Below are 19,746 nucleotides of genomic sequence, written 5' to 3' on the forward strand. Positions count from 1 at the left end.
AATTTTAACATTCTAGTAATATTTATTTCTTATTTCTAGCCAAGCTACAGACTCCTAAGTTGCTGAGAAAAGAAATGTTAGTAGTAATAATCTAGTCTAGCAATTCTCAAAATGGACTGCTCACTTCAAATAACTTGAAAATTCAAAATAGAAATAATAGTTTAGCAGGCACTACTTAATCCAGTAGATCTTATTTGGGCCCTAAAAAAACATCATTTTGGGCTTTAAAAATATAAATTCCTCAGTGATTCTGTTGTTCAACCAGTGATAGAAACCAGTAATACAATCAATGTATCATTTATACTTAATAAAAAAGAAAAGTGAGTCCCAGAGATGTTGAGTGATGCAACAAGGACATCGAGTTAACTGGCAGAACTGAATCTGGAGGCCTAGCATCCAGAAACGGTGTGTTAGTAACGTCTTCTCTGAAAAACAAAATACACTTCTAGGTTGAACTTTCTAGAAATTAAAATTCTATAAATGAGTTAGTGTTTAGCTTTTCTCAATTTTCAATTCCATACATGTGTATAGTTTGTGTATAGTGTACTTGGGGTTTCCCAAGTGGCACTACTGGCAAAGAACCCACCTGCCAATGCAGGAGACAAGAGATGTGGGTTCGAGCCCTAGGTCAGGAAGATCTCCTGGAGGAGGATACAGCAACCCACTTAAGTGTTCTTGCTTAGAGAATCCCTTGGCAGGATACAGTCCATAGGGCGGCAAAGAATCAGACCTGAATGAAGCAACTTAGTGTGCATGCATACATGCAGTGTGTTTCTTTACATATTAGATTTTACTTTTCCTCTGCGTCATATTCTCTTTCCCCAAATTTTCTGCCAGGAAACTGTGTCTCTCAATAAACAGACTGCACCCAAGTTTAGCAGTCTGTGTATAGTTGATAATCTTATGCTGAAAATGTGTAAAATAATTTTGAATATAAAAAATGTCTCCTGATCATTTCCTAAGGAGTATCATAAGAAGGGAACACCAGATTGCTTGGCTAGGAGGCATGATCCATGTGGTGTGGGTGAGGATGAAATGGTGAGATCCTCAAAATACCAAGGCTCTTGAGAACTACACATCTTATGGAAAGGGGTTTAGAGAGACACGCACAGTAGTATCAGAAATGACTTAAGGCAGTAATTATAAACTTTGTATTGAAAATTTGATAATAGTTCATCAATCATATTGTTAATGATTAATTCTTACCCAGAGCAGGAGAATGAGTGTTCATTTCATTGGTTGTCATGGTCAACAGTTATAATCCAAAATATTCTTCAAAGGTCAGAAAGTCTGTACAATTAAAGGAGTGAGCATGAATATTATCATCATTCTCAAAGATTCTGCTAGAACATTTTGAACACTTAGTAGTCTTCTAACTTTAGGTTAGTCTTCCTAAACACCTATGCTATAGTATTTATTACTCATTACAAGGTCAGAGTTATTGCTATGCAAGTTAAAAAATAGACCCCTGGGAGCTCAGTGGTAAAGAATCCACCTGCCAATGCAGGAGACGTAGGTTCAACCCCTGATCTGGGACGATCGCCTGGAGAAGAGAATGGAAACCCACTCTAGTATTCTTGCCTGGAAAATTCCATGGACAGAGGAGCCTGGTGGGCTACAGTCCACGGACTTGCAAAAGAGTCAGGCATGACCTAGAGACTAAACAACAGCAACCACAAATACATAGACATACATATTTCAACAACAGTATAGAACATCAGCATCAATACAAATGTCTGTATATGTATATGGACAAATATAGGGAACATCAAAATCAACACAAATTTCTAAGATAAACCTAAGCCTTTATCTGATCTCTTTATTTACATGTTTAATTGCATGTTTTACATATTCACTCAAATGTCCAAAAAGAATTTCAAGCTATTTAGCAGAATAAGTTTCTGATATATTCATTTGTGTTTCTTTTAGCAGGTATTGGCCTACTTCCCTTCCCACTTTTCAAGCAAAGATGCACACTGCCTAAGTGAGGAATTGGAAATGCAGAAAGAGGGCAAAATGTGGGGTTCTTTTTGGATTTTGTGTTCACTTTGAACCTGGAAAATTCAGGATATAAACTTAAAGTATATGAAAACAGGATGAGCAAAATCCTGGAGCGCTCTCAGAAAATGCTACACCTTTCCATTAAAAAGAATAATTCCCTTGGGTTGAGATAAAGTAAACTGAAAGGGAACTGGATTCTAGAGAGGCATCAGACACTCTGCCATTGAACACAAGCCAGATATGTTAGCAAAACATTAGAAAGGAAAAGGAGATGTGCAGTCTGAAGGCAGAAGCCACCTGAAGCCTGGCAGGGAATCCTCTATCAAGGATGCTTTCTCATACCACCAAATAATTACTGCTACTCATTTTCAGAACCTAGTTACACTATTTCTTCTTCATAAATGTCCTTTATTACATGCTCTCAAGCACTTTACTATATAGCACTTTGTAACATTTAAAATTGGCAAGTTATTTGAACAACTTTATGATAATGTCTAGCTCCTCCTGTATAGTGAAAACTCGACGAGATCAGGGATGTTGTTAATAATATTCAGTTCCTAATGTATATGTGTGTGTATGTGCTAAATTGCTTCAGTCATGTCTGACTCTGTGCAACACCTTGGACTGTAGGCTCCTCTGTCCATGGGATTCTCTAGGCAAGAATACTGCAGTGGGTTGCCATGTCCTCTAGGAGATCTTCTTGACATTAGCTGTCTAATCAAAAATTACTCAAAGAACAAATAAATGAATGAACTTATTATTGTTATCATTGTAACTCACTTTGTGTGGTGTTTCACAGATGCATTGTGGCTGGACCAAAAGATCTTATGAACATACTCCAACATCCAGAAAATCATCTTGTTTTCATACTCATCAATCATCAAGGTAACATATTTGCAGCTCCTTGAGGGTCTTACTCCTGCTTCACTCTGAGATACACTGATCCCACATCTTATGTCCATTGAGATAAAATAAATCCCAAGACAATAAAGGCATCCCCCAAACTAAATCATTTTATTTGATCTTAAATTATTTTCTAGGGTTACTAGATTAAGGTTCCCTTGAAAATCAAAAGCTGCATTCACTAAAAATCTTTTTTCAAATAACCTATCTACAAATTTATAAATTCTTGTTTTTTTAAATCTTTTGAGTTTCATATTCTATCTCCCATCTTGTAAAACTCCCTCAATTCTAAAAAAGATAACTAAATTTTTTAATAAAAGAACTTTAAACATACAGTGCTATTTTCATAACAGCTCTCTGAATAATTATGTCATATATTATCCTACCCACCACCACCTTAAAGATGAAGACATCAGAATTTAATAAGATCAAACCACATGTACAAGGCCATACAAGATGTACAGAGCACTGCTGAAATTTAAACCAGTCTTATGATGCCAAATATAATTTTTTTATTTCATCATAATTCTAGTCTATAAAAGTAATGTACTGAAAGTAAAATCTTTCAGAGCAAGGTTTGACCAGTAAACAAACCATTTCAACAACTGCTATCAAATTACAAGTTGTCTGCAATTTTATTTGTCACTGGGTTCCTATCAAATTCTGTAAAGTATGTATACGTGATGACAACACCAGAAATTTTAGAACTGGAATTCTATATAATCTATGTTAAACATCATTTAATTCAAACTATTCATTTTGCACATAAGGAAGGTCAGGCTCAAAGAGAACAGGTCCATCCTAGCTCAGTACCACATACTTGGCAGCTTAGCAGATACTTATATACTCAGTCATTCGCATATATGCATAAAGCAACTATATTTCAATAAAAGTAATAAAAAATTATAAAGAATCATACATAAAACTTATCTAGTTGCCAAATGTTGTCTTCAGTATTTAGATTGCAATTTTTTCCATTAACTTAGATGAATAGAATAGAAAAGTACTTTTCTGTTTTTCCTTCACTGAGTTGAATACTGGTGTGTATGTCTGTGTATGTGTGTTTTTAATTTTAACCACATCTCTGTAAAACAGAAAATAGTTTAGTTTTCTTCTATGCTGTGCATACAGGGAATCCTGCTCTATGCATATATGTGAATGACTGAATATGTTAAGTATATGCATGTGAACCTTCTGAAAATAACATTTAACTATGTGAATTCAAGAATCTTCTCAAGTTTGCCTGCTAAATTCTATATTTATATGAAATTATTTTCTAATCTATACTATCTTCATTATAAATTTATAGATAAAGGAGAATCCTATTTCATTCTGATACATTTAGCCTTCTTCCATCCTCCATTATGTTCTTTAAGGTAAGAAACTAGGATGCAATAATCTATTCAAAACTTGGATTAACATTTATAACTCTTGATATGCATTGTATACATCTTATGTACTATTTTAATTCCAATAGTGAGATTTAGCTTTCTCCTTACTTTAGGATTGACTTAAGGGCAAATGATTAACTAAGTGAGTCTTAATGCAAACTGTCCCTTGATGCACACATTAATTAGATGAATAGTGATAATAGTAACTAAGAAAAGGAATGTGCTGGAGTAAATCATTGTGTGAATATACACAAGAGCCCAGAGGTAATATGATACGAGTAAATGTGTTTGATATAGCACATGTACCGCCATTAAATAAACGCTCGTTTTGATATGGCATGTGAGTGATATCTCAATGTATTAAGTGTATACAATCAGGTATCTTTATTTTCTTCAAATTTTAAGAATGGTCTCATGATGAACAACTGCATGAGTTTATAGTTAAAACTATATATATATATATATATATATATATATATATATATATATATGCACACTGAAAAAAATTAAAAGTCCAAGCAGTAGATCATAATTGCTTTTTGAAGAAGGTTCCAAAGCAGTGTATTTGGAGAAAGCATCAAAATTAGAAGCAGTGTATTTGGTAGCCACATTATTTTCCTTAAATGGGAAATAAAACTTACCCTCTGGAATATTCTGACTTCCTGCATTTACTAGTTTGCAAATGAATAATGGACTGAAAATAGTAAATGTGTTGAAGTTCATTTTCGTGTTTGTTTACACATAACTTTAAGGAAAATATCTTTCATCTTTCTGGTTTTTGCCTTCCAAAACCACTCAGAAGTTTCTGTAAAACGTTTTCTGGGAAAATTTTGAAAATTAAAACATTATATTTTAACATAATTATAAACGTTTGCAATGTTTATAACATATTCAGAATAAATTTAAATTATAATCTGAGTTTCATTTATCATGAGTTTATAAAAATCATGAAACATCAAACCAATGGGTTAGAAATACTGATAAAAAATAAGAACTATCTTAATTTACTACAGAATTCTGTTTTCCAACCTCTTTGACAAAACATGCCATCTTGACAAGCCAGTTAGCATAAATGACTTAAAACGCCCTGAGCCCTTGCACTCAATACAGTCAGTACCCTGCACTTCAGGTTTTCATACACCATTATCATGTTTCAACATGTCAGTCTCTTATCTGAAGGATATCACATCATCAAAGTGTAAATTCTTTGGATATTTGTCTTTCAATGTCAGTATCAAAATATGTGCCTTTAATCACTAATCTAATCCTTTATGGAGCTGTAAACAGACAGTAGGAGAAGGCAATGGCAGCCCACTCCAGTACTCTTGCCTGAAAAATCCCATGGATGGAGGAGCCTGGTAGGCTGCAGACCATGGGGTCGCTAAGAATCAGATACGACTGAGCGACTTCACTTTCACTTTTCACTTTCATGCATTGGAGAAGGAAATGGCAACGCACTCCAGTGTTCTTGCCTGGAGAAACCCACGGACGGCGGAGCCTGGTGGGTTGCTGTCTATGGGGTCGCACAGAGTCGGACACAACTGACACGACCTAGCAGCAGCAGCAGCAGTAAACAGACAATAACAAGTAAGGATTTCCATCAGCCTAAAGTATTTAGACAATGGTAAATTTTCCTTAAGAAGAAATCATTCAAGCATCAAATTTAAAACAGTGCTGAAGAAGAAAAAATACATGACATCCAATGGACTTATACAACAAAGATTTCTTCCTCAATATCAAAAGGTTTAAAGGGGAGGCATATAAATCACTCAGCGATGCAAGAGACACTAGTTATAAGGCTAAACATACTTATTCCTCATTCTGTAAATGTTTGGGTTATCTAATACATGCAAACACAGATAGATAATGAAGCTACAGAAGTTAGGTTTATGCCCTCATGAAACTCGTCATCTGGGGAAAGCTCAGGGGCTAAGCATATTACATAAGAAGAGAATACACAGACTATCTGAAGGCTTAATAGAGACAATTCCCAGTTTTCACACAGGTAACAAGTAGTTATGGACCCAAAGGCACCACTGAAGAGAATCTAAAATTTTTCGTATGTCAGGAGTTTGAATGAACAAATCTCCGAAACATATTTTATAAGAAAGGACCAAGGCATTATGAACTAAGAACTTGAATCTGAAATTATTTCAGTGAAAACAAGTCAAATTTGCAACTGAGTAAAGCAATTTTTCAACTGAGTAAAGCAATGCATGGAAAAGAAAATCATTCTATCATGTGAAATTCAAGGATGCAATCTGACAATATTCTTTTACGATTTCTTTGAAAACTTGATAATCATTCTGGTAGCTACTTGTAGCAACTAAGGTGAGAGCTTTAAAAACCTGTTTGAGTTATACAAACATGTTAATATATATGTACACACACACACACACACACACACACACACACACACACACACATATATATATGTTTTAAGGTGACAGAAAAAGATACCTTGAAAGAACAAAAGCAGAGAATTAAAGAGAGATTTAAAATCACGATTTTAACTGTTTATTTTTTTATTGCCTCTAAAATAACACTTACTCTATTTTACTGAAACACACTGAGTTAGAATATTTACCCTCATCAACTCTAACAGCATTTGGATGGGTCTCTCATATTTAAAAATGCAGTAGCCCTTTTGGATCTCTGAGTGGCACTATGGTAGTCATGAAGAACAAGCACCTTACAAAAGGCAGCAAAAAGGGAGCCAAGAAGAAAGTGGTTGACTCATTTTCTGAAAAAGATTGGTATGATGCGAAAGCATCAGCAAGGTTCAATATAGGAAATATTGGGAAAACACTGGTCATGAGAACCCAAGGAACAAAAATCACAACTGATGGCTTCAAAGGCTGTGTTTTTGAAGTGAGCCTTGCTGATCTGCAGAATGATGAAGTTGCATTTAGAAAATTCAAGCTAATTACTGAGGACGTTCTGGGCAAAAAATGCCTGACTAATTTCCATGGCATGGATCTCACCTGTGACAAAATGTGCTCTATGGTTCCAAAAATGTCAGACTGCGATTAAAGCTCATGTTGATGTCAACACTACAATGTTATTTGCTTCATCTATCTTGTGTGAATTTTACTGAATATGCAACAGTTAGATTCAGAAGACCTCTTATGCCCAGCACTGGGTAGGTCAGCCAGATCCACAAGATCAGTGTAAATCATGACCTGAGAGATGCAGACAAATGTCTTAAAATGGGTGGTCAATAAATTGATTCCAGACAGCATTGAAAAACACATAGAAAAGGTTTGCCAGTCTATTTATCTGCTACATGATGACAGTTACAAAAACAAATATTGTGAAGAAGCCCATGTATGAACTGGAAAAACTCATGGAACTGCATGGAGAAGACAGCATTTTTGGAAAAGTTATTGGGGATGAGATAAGCACTAAAGTTGATCCAGCTGATGGGTATGAGTCAGCTGTCCAAAAATCTGTGAAAAATTCGGACTTTTAATGATGATAAATAAAAGGTCTTATTTGTGTTAAAAAAAAAAAAAGGCAGTAAAAGTAGGTGATAGCCAGCTAAACTTTTCTAATAAATCTTTTTCAATGAAAATTTACATTCCACTGCTGTATATATAGGGAATAATTTGAACAGGTGTTTAACTGACTTTCTTTATTAAAATGCTCCAACTGTCAAATTTAAATTGCTCAAAGCACAAAAGCCAACAAAGTCAAATTAACTAATGGTAAAAAGATTACCATATCTTCATGAAGGGAAAATTTTAAATAATTAAGTGAAGGGTAGCTTTGCATGTGACAAATAAGATGAAATAACAACTTCAAGTTGACCTCCCAAGTACTTCTTTTCAGACTCTTTTACATGAAGACACAGTAAATAACACTTGGCTTTGGCTTCTTCTGTTTTATTTCTGAGACAAGTCAGTGTTTTCACTTTACAGGTGACAGAGGACACTTGTCTTCCTGTTTGCAACATGAGAAGGGCCTTTTCATTCCATTTCTGGAAGGAACAGCAGGATAGGAACATTCGACTCTAAACTTCCTTACTTTTTCCCAGGAGGGAGGAGTTATTTAGCTGATTCACACAACTGGAAGAGGGAGATAAATATGACTCCACCCTTAGGAATTCTCTCACTGGGAACCGCCTGCCTGCAAAGAGGGTACTTGGGATCTACTGGTGACAGTTAGCTATACAACACTGCCCACGACAGAGTAGATCTCTCATCTGGAATACACATTAAGAGGCATACTTGGCCACGAGTGCATTACACTTTCTCCAGTTTAAATTTATAGGAAAAAAATTATTTTGATTTTTCACCTAGCTACAAAATGGTTCCAAACTTGGGCATTAGAAGGGTGCTATTTGTCGTCCCTCTAAAATCTGAACAAACATGATGTCAATAGATAACACAAATTCTATCAATTAAATCTTTCCTTTAAAATTCATATAACATGAAGCACATCTGACTCTTCATGGAATTCTCCATTTTCTACTTTATTCTATTTACATGACCATATTATACACATTATATTATTTCAAGTATTTTGCCTTTTTTTGTGTATGATTGGTTGGAGTTTTTTTTTTTTTTTAATAAATTTATTTATTTTAGTTGGGGGCTAATTACTTTACAATATTGTAATAGTTTTTGCCATACATTGACATGAATCAGCCATGGGTTTACATGTGTTCCCCTTCCTGGACCCCCCACCCACCTCCCTCCCCATCCCATCCTTCTGGATCATCCCATTGCCCCAGCCCTGAGCCCTTGTCACATGCATCGAACATGGAATGGTGTTCTGTTTCACATATGATAATATACATGTTTCAATGCTATTCTCCCAGAACGTCCCACCCTCACCTTCTCCCTCAGAGTCCATAAAATTGTTCCATGCATCTGTGTCTCTTATTCTGTCTCGCATATAGGGTTATCATTACCATCTTTCAAATTCCAAATATATGCATTAGTATACTGTATTGTTGTTTTTCTTTCTGGCTTACTTCACTCTGTATAATGGGCTCCAGTTTCATCCATCTCAGTAGAACCGATTCAAATGTATTTTTTTTTATGGCTGAGTAATATTCCATTGTGTATATGTACCACAGCTTCCTTATCCATCCGTCTGCTGATGGACATCTAGGTTGCTTCCATGTCCTGGCTATTGTAAACAGTGCTGCGATGAACATTGGGGTATACGCGTCTCTTTCAATTCTGGTTTCCTCGGTGTATATGCCCAGCAGTGGGATTGCTGGGTCATATGGCAGTTCTATTCCCAGTTTTTTAAGGAATCTCCACACTGTTCTCCATAGTGGCTGTACTAGTTTGCATTCCCACCAACAGTGTAAGAGGGTTCCCTTTTCTCCACACCCTCTCCAGCATTTATTGCTTGTAGACTTTTGGATAGCAGCCATTCTGACTGGTGTGAAATGATACCTCATTGTGGTTTTGATTTGCATTTCTCTAATAATGAGTGATGTTGAGCATCTTTTCATGTGTTTGTTAGCCATCTGTATGTCTTCTTTGGAGAAATGTCTGTTTAGTTCTTTGGCCCATTTTTTGATTGGGTCGTTTATTTTTCGGGAATTCAGCTGCAGAAGTTGCTTGTATATTTTTGAGATTAATTGTTTGTCTGTTGCTTCATTTGCTATTATTTTCTCCCATTCTGAAGGCTGTCTTTTCACCTTGTTTATAGTTTCCTTTGTTGTGCAAAAGCTTTTAATTTTAATTAGGTCCCATTTGTTTATTTTTGCTTTTTTTTCCAATATTCTGGGAGGTGGGTCATGGAGGATCCTGCTGTGATTTATGTCGGAGAGTGTTTTGCCTATGTTTTCCTCTAGGAGTTTTATTGTTTCTGGTCTTACGTTTAGATCTTTAATCCATTTTGAGTTTATTTTTGTGTACGGTGTTAGGAAGTGTTCTAGTTTCATTCTTTTACAAGTGGTTGACCAGTTTTCCCAGCACCACTTGTCAAAGAGATTGTCTTTTCTCCATTGTATATTCTTGCCTCCTTTGTCGAAGATAAGGTGTCCATATGTGCGTGGGTTTATCTCTGGGCTTTCTATTTTGTTCCATTGATCTATATTTCTATCTTTGTGCCAGTACCATACTGTCTTGATGACTGTGGCTTTGTAGTAGAGCCTGAAGTCAGGCAGGTTGATTCCTCCAGTTCCATTCTTCTTCCTCAAGATTGCTTTGGCTATTCGAGGTTTCTTATATTTCCATACAAATTGTGAGATGATTTGTTCTAGTTCTGTGAAAAATACCATTGGTAGCTTGATAGGGATTGCATTGAATCTATAGATTGCTTTGGGTAGTATACTCATTTTCACTATATTAATTCTTCCAATCCATGAACATGGTATATTTCTCCATCTGTTTGTGTCCTCTTTGATTTCTTTCATCAGTGTTTTATAGTTTTCTATATATAAGTCTTTTGTTTCTTTAGGTAGATATATTCCTAAGTATTTTATTCTTTTTGATGCAATGGTGAATGGTATTGTTTCCTTAATTTCTCTTTCTGTTTTCTCATTATTGGAGTATAGGAATGCAAGGGATTTCTGTGTGTTAATTTTATATCCTGCAACTTTACTATATTCATTGATCAACTCTAGTAATTTTCTAGTAGAGTCTTTAGGGTTTTCTATGTAGAGGATCATGTCATCTGCAAACAGTGAGAGTTTTACTTCTTCTTTTCCTATCTGTATTCCTTTTATTTCTTTTTCAGCTCTGATTGCTGTGGCCAAAACTTCCAAAACTATGTTGAATCGTAGTGGTGAAAGTGGGCATCCTTGCCTTGTTCCTGACTTTAGGGGAAATGCTTTCAATTTTTCACCATTGAGGATAATGTTTGCTGTGGGTTTGTCATATATAGCTTTTATTATGTTGAGATATGTTCCTTCTATTCCTGCTTTCTGGAGGGTTTTAATCATAAATGGATGCTGAATTTTGTCAAAGGCTTTTTCTGCATCTATTGAGATAACCATATGGTTTTTTTCTTTCAATTTGTTAATGTGGTGTATTACATTGATTGATTTGCGGATGTTAAAAAAACCTTGCATTCCTGGGATAAAGCCCACTTGGTCATGATGTATGATCTTTTTAATATGATGTTGGATTCTGTTTGCTAGAATTTTATTAAGGATTTTTGCATCTATGTTCATCAGTGATATTGGCCTGTAGTTTTCCTTTTTTGTGACATCTTTGTCTGGTTTTGGAATTAGGGTGATGGTGGCCTCATAGAATGAGTTTGGAAGTTTACCATCTTCTGCAATTTTCTGGAAGAGTTTGAGTAGGATAGGTGTTAGCTCTTCTCTAAATTTTTGGTAGAATTCCGCTGTGAAGCCGTCTGGTCCTGGGCTTTTGTTTGCTGGAAGATTTCTGATTACAGTTTCGATTTCCGTGCTTGTGATGGGTCTGTTAAGATCTTCTATTTCTTCATGATTCAGTTTTGGAAAGTTATACTTTTCTAAGAATTTGTCCATTTCTTCCAAGTTGTCCGTTTTATTGGCATATAGCTGTTAGTAGTCTCTTATGATCCTTTGTATTTCTGTGGAGTCTGTTGTGATCTCTCCATTTTCATTTCTAATTTTGTTGATCTGATTCTTCTCCCTTTGTTTCTTGATGAGTCTGGTTAATGGCTTATCAATTTTGTTTATCTTCTCGAAAAACCAGCTTTTAGTTTTGTTGATTTTTGCTATGGTCTCTTTTGTTTCTTTTGCATTTATTTCTGCCCTAATTTTTAAGATTTCTTTCCTTCTACTGACCCTGGGGTTTTTCATTTCTTCCTTCTCTAGTTGCTTTAGGTGTAGAGTTAGTTGATTTATTTGATTTTTTTCTTGTTTCTTGAGGTACGCCTGTATTGCTATGAACCTTCCCCTTAGTATTGCTTTTACAGTGTCCCATAGGTTTTGGGTTGTTGTGTTTTCATTTTCATTCGTTTCTATGCATAATTTTATTTCTTTTTTGATTTCTTCTGTGATTTGTTGGTTATTCAGAAGCGTGTTGTTTAGCCTCCATATGTTGGAACTTTTAATAGCTTTTTCCTGTAGTTGAGGTCTAATCTTACTGCATTGTGGTCAGAGAAGATGGCTGGGATGATTTCAATTTTTTTGAAGTTACCAAGGCTAGATTTATGGCCCAGGATGTGATCTATCCTGGAGAAAGTTCCATGTGCACTTGAGAAAAAGGTAAAATTGATTGTTTTGGGGTGGAAACTCCTGTAAATATCAATTAAATCTAATTTGTCTATTGTATCATTTAAAGTTTGTGTTTCCTTGTTAATTTTCTGTTTAGTTGATCTATCCATATGCGTGAGTGGAGTATTAAAGTCTCCCACTATTATTGTGTTATTGTTAATTTCCCCTTTCATACTTGTTAGTATTTGCCTTATATATTGTGGTGCTCCTATGTTGGGTGCATATATATTTATGATTGTTACGTCTTCTTCTTGAATTGATCCTTTGATCTTTATGTAGTGTCCTTCTTTGTCCCTTTTCACATCCTTTATTTTAAAGTCTATTTTATCTGAAATGAGTATTGCGACTCCTGCTTTCTTTTGGTCTCCGTTTGCATGAAATATGTTTTTCCATCCTTTCACTTTCAGCCTGTGTGTGTCTCTAGTTTTGAGGTGGGTCTCTTGTAGACAGCATATATAGGGGTCTTGTTTTTGTATCCATTCAGCAACCCTTTGCCTTTTGGTTGGGGCATTCAACCCATTTACATTTAAGGTAATTATTGATAAGTATGATCCCGTTGCCATTTACTTTGTTGTTTTGAGTTCGTGTTGAAACATCCTTTCTGTGTTTCCTGTTTAGAGAAGATCCTTTAGCATTTGCTGGAGAGCTGGTTTGGTGGTGCTGAATTCCCTCAGCTCTTGCTTGTCTGTAAAGCTCTTGAATTCTCCTTCATATCTGAATGAGATCCTTGCTGGGTACAGTAATCTGGGTTGTAGATTATTCTCTTTCATTACTTTAAGTATGTCCTGCCATTCCCTTCTAGCCTGAAGGGTTTCTATTGAAAGATCAGCTGTTATCCTTATGGGGATCCCCTTGTGTGTTATTTGTTGTTTTTCCCTTGCTGCTTTTAATATTTGTTCTTTGTGTTTGATCTTTGTTAATTTGATTAATATGTGTCTTGGGGTGTTTCGCCTTGGGTTTATCCTGTTTGGAACTCTCTGGGTTTCTTGGACTTCTGTGACTATTTCTTTCCTCAATTTAGGGAAATTCTCAACTATTATCTCCTCGAGTATTTTTTCATGGCCTTTCCTTTTATCTTCTTCTTCTGGGACTCCTATGATTCGAATGTTGGGGCGTTTCATATTGTCCCAGAGGTCCCGGAGGTTTTCCTCATTTCTTTTGATTCTTTTTTCTTTTTTCCTCTCTGCTTCGTTTATTTCCATCATTCTATCTTCTACCTCACTTATCCTATCTTCTGCCTCCGTTATTCTACTGTTGGTTCCCTCCAGAGTGTCTTTTATCTCCTTTATTTCATTATTCATTCTATATTGATTCCTTTTTATTTCTTCTAAGTCCTTGATAAACATTTCTTGCATCTTCTCAGTCTTTGTCTCCAGGCTATTTATCTGTAACTCCATTTTGCTTTCAAGATTTTGGATCATTTTTATTATCCTTATTCTAAATTCTTTTTCAGATAGATTCCCTATCTCCTCCTCTTTTGTTTGGCTTTGTGGGCATTTCTCATTTTCCTTTACTTGCTGAGTATTTCTCTGCCTTTTCATCTTGTTTAGATTGCTGTGTTAGGCGTGGCCCTTCTGTATTCTGGTAGTATGAAGTTCCTCTTTGTTGTGGAGGTTCCTCACTGCGGTTGGGGTTGGACAGGTGGCTTGTCAAGGCTTCCTGGTTGGGGGAGCTTGTGTCGGTGTTCTGGTGGGTGGAGCTGGATTTCTGCTCTCTAGAGTGTAATGGAGTGACCAGTATTAATTTTTGAGATGTCTATGGATTTGGTGTGCCTCTGGGCAGCCTGTATATTGATGCTCAGGTCTATGTTCCTGCGTTGCTGGAGAATTTGCGTGGTATGTCTTGCTCTGGAACTTATTGTCTCTTGGGTGGAGCTTGGTTTCAGTGAATTTATGGAGGCTATTGGATGGTCTCTTATCAATTAATGTTTCCCCTGGCTTTCAGTCTTATTCTTGCAGTAGCCTCAAGACTTCTCCTTCCATACAGCCTCAATAATAAAACTTTTAGGTTAATGGTGAAAAGATTCTCCACAGTGAGGGATACCCAGAAAGGTTCACTGAGTTACATGGAGAGATGAGGTGGGGGGGGTGGGTTGAGGTGACCAGGAGGGGGAGAGGGGAATTCAAATGTGGAGAGAGCAATCTAGCCAGTAAGCACTTCCCTCTGTGCTTTCCACAGTTTGGAACCCTCAGAGTGATTCACAGAGATACATAGAGAGGGGGGAGGAAGGTAACAGAGGTGAGCATGAGTAGAAAGGGAGGAATCAAGAGGGGAGAGAGAGATCTGGGCAGTATCCTGTTCCTGAAGTGTTCTCCGGTACCCAGAACACCCTCAGAGATTCACAGAATTGGGTTGAGAAGAGAAGGAGGACGGTGGGAGATAGAGGTTCCCTGAGGGAGAAGAAAGAGCATCAATAGGGGGAGAGAGTGATCAGGCCAGTGATCACACTCCTGAGTAAAAATGGGTCCTAAAGATTGGGTTCTTAGATGTACAAAGTTGATATCAAATATGTAAAACAAAGATTAAAAATCTAGAGTAGAGGTTAGACTCTTATAAAACTTACAATCTAAAAAAAAAAAAAGAAAAAAAGGAAACAGTGTAAAAAGAAAAAAAAAACAGTAAAACAGTAAAAAAAGAAACAGTAAAAAAATGTAGAACAGGAAAAAAACATTAAAAAAAAGAAAACACAAAAGGTATAAGATATATGTATGTAGTTTGCTTCAAAAATAGGGTTGTTTTTTTTTGCAAGTTAATAGTGGGTTATGAAAATGAAAGTTAAAGGTGTAATAGAGGACTTGAAGAAAAAGGAAAGAAGAGAAGAAAAAAAAAATTGTTTTTTTTTAATTAAAAAAAAATTAAAAAAAAAAAATAGTAAAAAATACATATATCCCGGACTTTCTCTGGAGCTGTTGTGAGCAGTGTGGGATCTGCTCAGTTTTAGATAGATCCTTATTCCTGCTTATACTTTTCAAGATCTATAGGTCCTTTTCAATGCAGTCGGTATTAACTACAGGGATCTTAATCTGTTGGCCTGTCCCTTCCAAAGCGCTTCCCTCTGTTTATTTGGCTTCTGTTTGGAGATCTCTTCAGTATCTAATTTCCGCCCTGCAACAAAGCGGTGGAGGTGATCTCTTTAGGTTCGCTTGTTCAATCGTGCTGTGGGGAGGAAGGAACACTGCAATTCTGGCGTGTGTGTGGTAAGCTCGCAGTGTCTCGGCCGCACTGGGTTCGCCCCCGCTCACGGCGTGTGTGCTTTCCCCGTCTACCCTGCTCAGGCTTCAGGTTACTTGGCCGGGGAGCGGGCCCTGAGCTGCGTGCACTTCCCAGGTCTAAGCCGCTCAGGTTCAGGCTCCCAGTTACTCCACAAAGGCGCAGACTCGGTTTCGCCCGCGGCTTGTGCCGTTCCCGGTCGGAGCTGCCCAGGCGGCCAGGAGTTTGGCGAGGGCCCTCTCCCCTGTTGGGGCGGTGCGGCTTATCACCTCCCTGGTCCCCGCCTCGGTTTACGGGCGCGCCCGGCTCCGGTGTGCTTTGTGTCGGTTCTGGGGAGCTGGTCTCTGGCTGCGACCCTCCCGGCGGCTGTCGACCCTCCGGGATCTCAGGCAGTCTTTGCTTAGAAACTGGGAGCCTGTTTGCAGTTTGGTAGGGGGTGCCCTCTCTGGAGCCGAGTTTGCCCCTTTCCGGCTCTGGCGGGCCCCGCCTGCCCGCTGTGTCCGGCGGGGGATGGGGCGGTCCGCAGCCGGCTAGCTCTCCTCTGGTATCGCTCAGTCCTTTGTTCTGTGAGCGGGCCGGCAGTGCCTTAGAGTTGGGCTTTTCGCGGGATAGTTCTCTCTCTCTCGCTGTCCCACAGTTTAGGTTACTATCTCACGTTAGCTCCCTCAGATTGCCCTCGGGGCACTCGGGCCCGGTCCTTACCCTAGGCAGTGCCGCCCGCTCCTCTCCGTTCAGCCCCCACTTGCTGGTGGCGGATGATGCGAGCGTCTGGGGTTCTTTGCTGGGAGTTGCTTTAGGCACGTAATCTGTGGATTTTATTTATTTTTTCCTCCCAGTTACGTTGCCCTCCGAGATAAAAAATCCTCCCCCACACCCGCCGGTGAGAGGGTTTCCTGGTGCTTGGAAATTCCTCCTCTTTTACGACTCCCTCCCCTGGACGGGTCTCCGTCCCTAACTCTTTTGTCTCTCTTTTTATCTTTTATAATTTCTCCTACCTCTTTTGAAGATAATGCGCAGTTTTGTGGAAGCCTGACGTCCTCAGCCAGCGTTCAGAAGTAGTTTTGTGAAGTTTGGTCAGCGTTCACATGTTCTTTCGATAAATTTGTGGAGGAGAGAGTGGTCTCCCCGTCCTATTCCTCCGCCATCTTAGCCCCTCCTCTGGTTGGAGTTTTTAAGTGGGAGCGTTTTAAGTGGGAGTTTTATGTGGGAGGGTAAATCTGGTCCATGCGAATACATCTTGACCAGAGGGGAAGCACTTATCATTTTTTCATTTAAAATGGGTTTCTTGTTAATAAAATATATTTGAGTCTTGTTTTTTCATCCATTATGACAATTTGTCTTTAACTGATGCATTTAAACTGTGGACATTCAAAGTGATTATTAGTACAAGTGGACCTGTCATATTTGTTACCATTTTCATTTTCTTCATTTCTATTTTTGGCTTCCTTGCTTTTTCTGCCACCTTTGATTTGTCTCTATGATTCTATTTTCTCTCCATTGTTAGTATATCTCTTGTATTTCCTATTTTTACCTTTTTATGTGTTGCTAATCAAAGTCTACCTTCAAATAGCACTATGCCATTTGACAGGTAGTGTGAGGATTTACTAATAACAAAACAACCTTAATACCCCCCTTTCATTGCTTGTTTTATTGCTACCATTCATTTATCTTACAGTAAGCATATCTAAGCATATTTTTTCTAACATACATAGCTTATATTATTAAATACTTTGTTGGTATCATTATGTTTAACAAACTGTTGTTAGACTGATTAAGGATGAGAAAAATTAAAGTTCATATTTTACCTTCATCTATTTATTCTTTGAAGATCTTTTCTTTATGTAGATTCAAGTTTATGACATACCACTTCCCTTCTCTCTAAAGAACTCTTAACATTTCTTGCAAGGCAGATCTACTACCAAGAAATTCCTTCAACTTCTATTTGTCTGAGAAAGTCTTTATTTCTTCTACATGTTTTAACTTTTTATTTTATATTAGAGTTAGCCAATTAAAAATGTTATGATAGTTAGGGGTACACAGTAGAGCGACTCAGCTATACATATACCTGTATCCATTCTCCCCCAAACTCCCATCCCATCCAGATAGCTTCTGCTTCATTTTAAAGAATGATTTATCAGTGTACAGCGTATAGTTTATTTCACTAAAGCCTCTTCTTGCTTGCACGGGCTGAGGATAAGTCAGAAGTAAATTTTAAACTCATTTCTTTAAAGGCAAGGTGTTTTTCGTCTGACTTCTTTCAGAACTTTATCTTTGATTGTCCATGGCTTGAAAATTAATAGTCCTATGTATCCTGGGGTTTGTTTGTTTGATTGGTGGTTTTTGTTTTTGTTGCATTTTTTTTTTTACATTAATCCTACTGATGGTCTCTGAGCTTCCTGGATCTATGATTTGGTGTCTGACATTAATTTGGGAAATTTCTCATCCATTATTGCTTGAAATATTTCTTATGGTCTTTTCTCTTTTTCTTCTAATTCTCAGGGCAGTTCAGTCACTCAGTCATGTCTGCCACTTTGAGATCCCGTGGACTGCAGTACGCCAGGCTTTTCTGTCCATCACCAACTCCAGGAGCCTGCTCAAAATGATGTCCATTGCATCAGTGATGCCATCCAACCATCTCATCCTCTGTCGTCCCCTTTTCCTACTCCCTTCAATCTTTCCCAGCATCAGGGTCTTTTCCAATAAGTCAGTTCTTTGCATCAGGTGGCCAAAGTATTGGAGTTTCATCTTCAGTATTAGTCCTTCCAATGAATATTCAGGACTGATCTCCTTTAGGATGCACTGGTTGGATCTCCTTCCAATCCAAGGGACTCTCAAGAGTCTTCTCCAACACCACAGTTCAAAAGCATCAATTCTTCAGCCTCAGATTTCTTTATGGTCCAACTCTCACATCCATACATGACTACTGGAAAAAACATAGCTTTGACTAGACAAACATTTGTTGGGAAAGAGATGTCTCTGCTTTTCAACATGCTGTCTAGTTTGGTCATAACTTTTCTTCCATGGAACAAGCATCTTTTAATTTCAGGGCTGAAGTCAACATCTACAGTGATTTTGAAGCCCCCAAAAATAAAGTTTCTCACTATTTTCATCGTTGGTCCATCTATTTGCCATGAAGTGGTGGGACCAGATGCCATAATCTTAGTTTTCTGAATGTTGAGTTTTAAGCCAACTTTTTCACTCTCCTCTTTCACTTTCATCAAGAGGCTCTTTAGTTCTTCGCTTTCTGCCATGAAGGTGGCGTCATCTGCATATCTGAGGTTATTTATATTTCTCCCAGAAATCTTGATTCCAGCCTGGCATTTTGCATTATGTACTCTGCATATAAGTTAAATAAGCAGGGTGACACTGTATAGCCTTGACATACTCCTTTCCCGATTTGGAACCAGTCTGTTGTCCCATGTTCAGTTCTAACTGTTGCTTCTTGACCAGCATACAGATTTCTCAAGAGGAAGGTGAGGTGGTCTGGTATTCCCATCTCTTTAAGAATTTTCCACAGTTTGTTGTGATCCATACAATCAAAGGTTTTGGTAGTCAATAAAGCAGAAGTAGATGTTTTTCTGAACTCTCTTGCTTTTTCGATGATCCAGCGAATGTTGGCAATTCGATCTCTGGTTCCTCTGCCTTTTCTAAATCCAGCTTGAACATCTGGAAGTTCACAGTTCACGTACTGTTGAAGCCTGGCTTGGAGAATTTTTAACATTATTTTGCGAGTGTCTGAGATGAGTGCAATTGAATTGTGCAGTAGATTGAACATTTTTTGGCATTGCCTTTCTTTGGGATTGGAATGAAAACTGATCTTTTCCATTCCTGTGGGCCAGGAATGAGTTTTCCATTGGTGAGTTTTCCAAATATGCTGGCATATTGAGTGCAGCACTTTCACAGCATCATCTTTTAGGATTTGAAATAGCTCAACAGGAATCCCGTCACCTCCACTCGCTTTGTTCTTGGTAATGCTCTGTAAGGCCTACTTGACTTCACATTCCAGGATGTATGGCTCTAGATGAATGATCACACAGCTGTGGTTATCTGTGTCATGAAGATATGTTT

At 37.6% G+C, this 19,746-nt stretch overlaps 1 long non-coding RNA gene and 1 pseudogene across 1 annotated transcript in view; one reads left to right on the forward strand and one right to left on the reverse strand.

Annotated features, from left to right (window-relative positions):
* Nucleotides 1–16,838, reverse strand: part of LOC145522948 (uncharacterized) — a 43,714-nt gene extending 26,876 nt beyond the window's left edge. The window contains exons 1-2 of the long non-coding RNA XR_014066263.1: nt 16,674–16,838; nt 1,207–1,290 (exon numbers count right to left, since the gene is read on the reverse strand). This is a non-coding gene — a long non-coding RNA (uncharacterized LOC145522948). The remainder of the gene's footprint in view (nt 1–1,206; nt 1,291–16,673) is intronic.
* On the forward strand, nt 6,963–7,767 carry LOC145538339 (small ribosomal subunit protein eS1 pseudogene; annotated as a pseudogene).
* Nucleotides 16,839–19,746: the final 2,908 nt, after the last annotated feature.

Source organism: Giraffa tippelskirchi, chromosome 2, assembly GCF_054371585.1.
Source record: "Giraffa tippelskirchi isolate mGirTip1 chromosome 2, T2T-mGirTip1v1.2.pri, whole genome shotgun sequence".
Taxonomy (NCBI): Eukaryota; Metazoa; Chordata; class Mammalia; order Artiodactyla; family Giraffidae; genus Giraffa; species Giraffa tippelskirchi.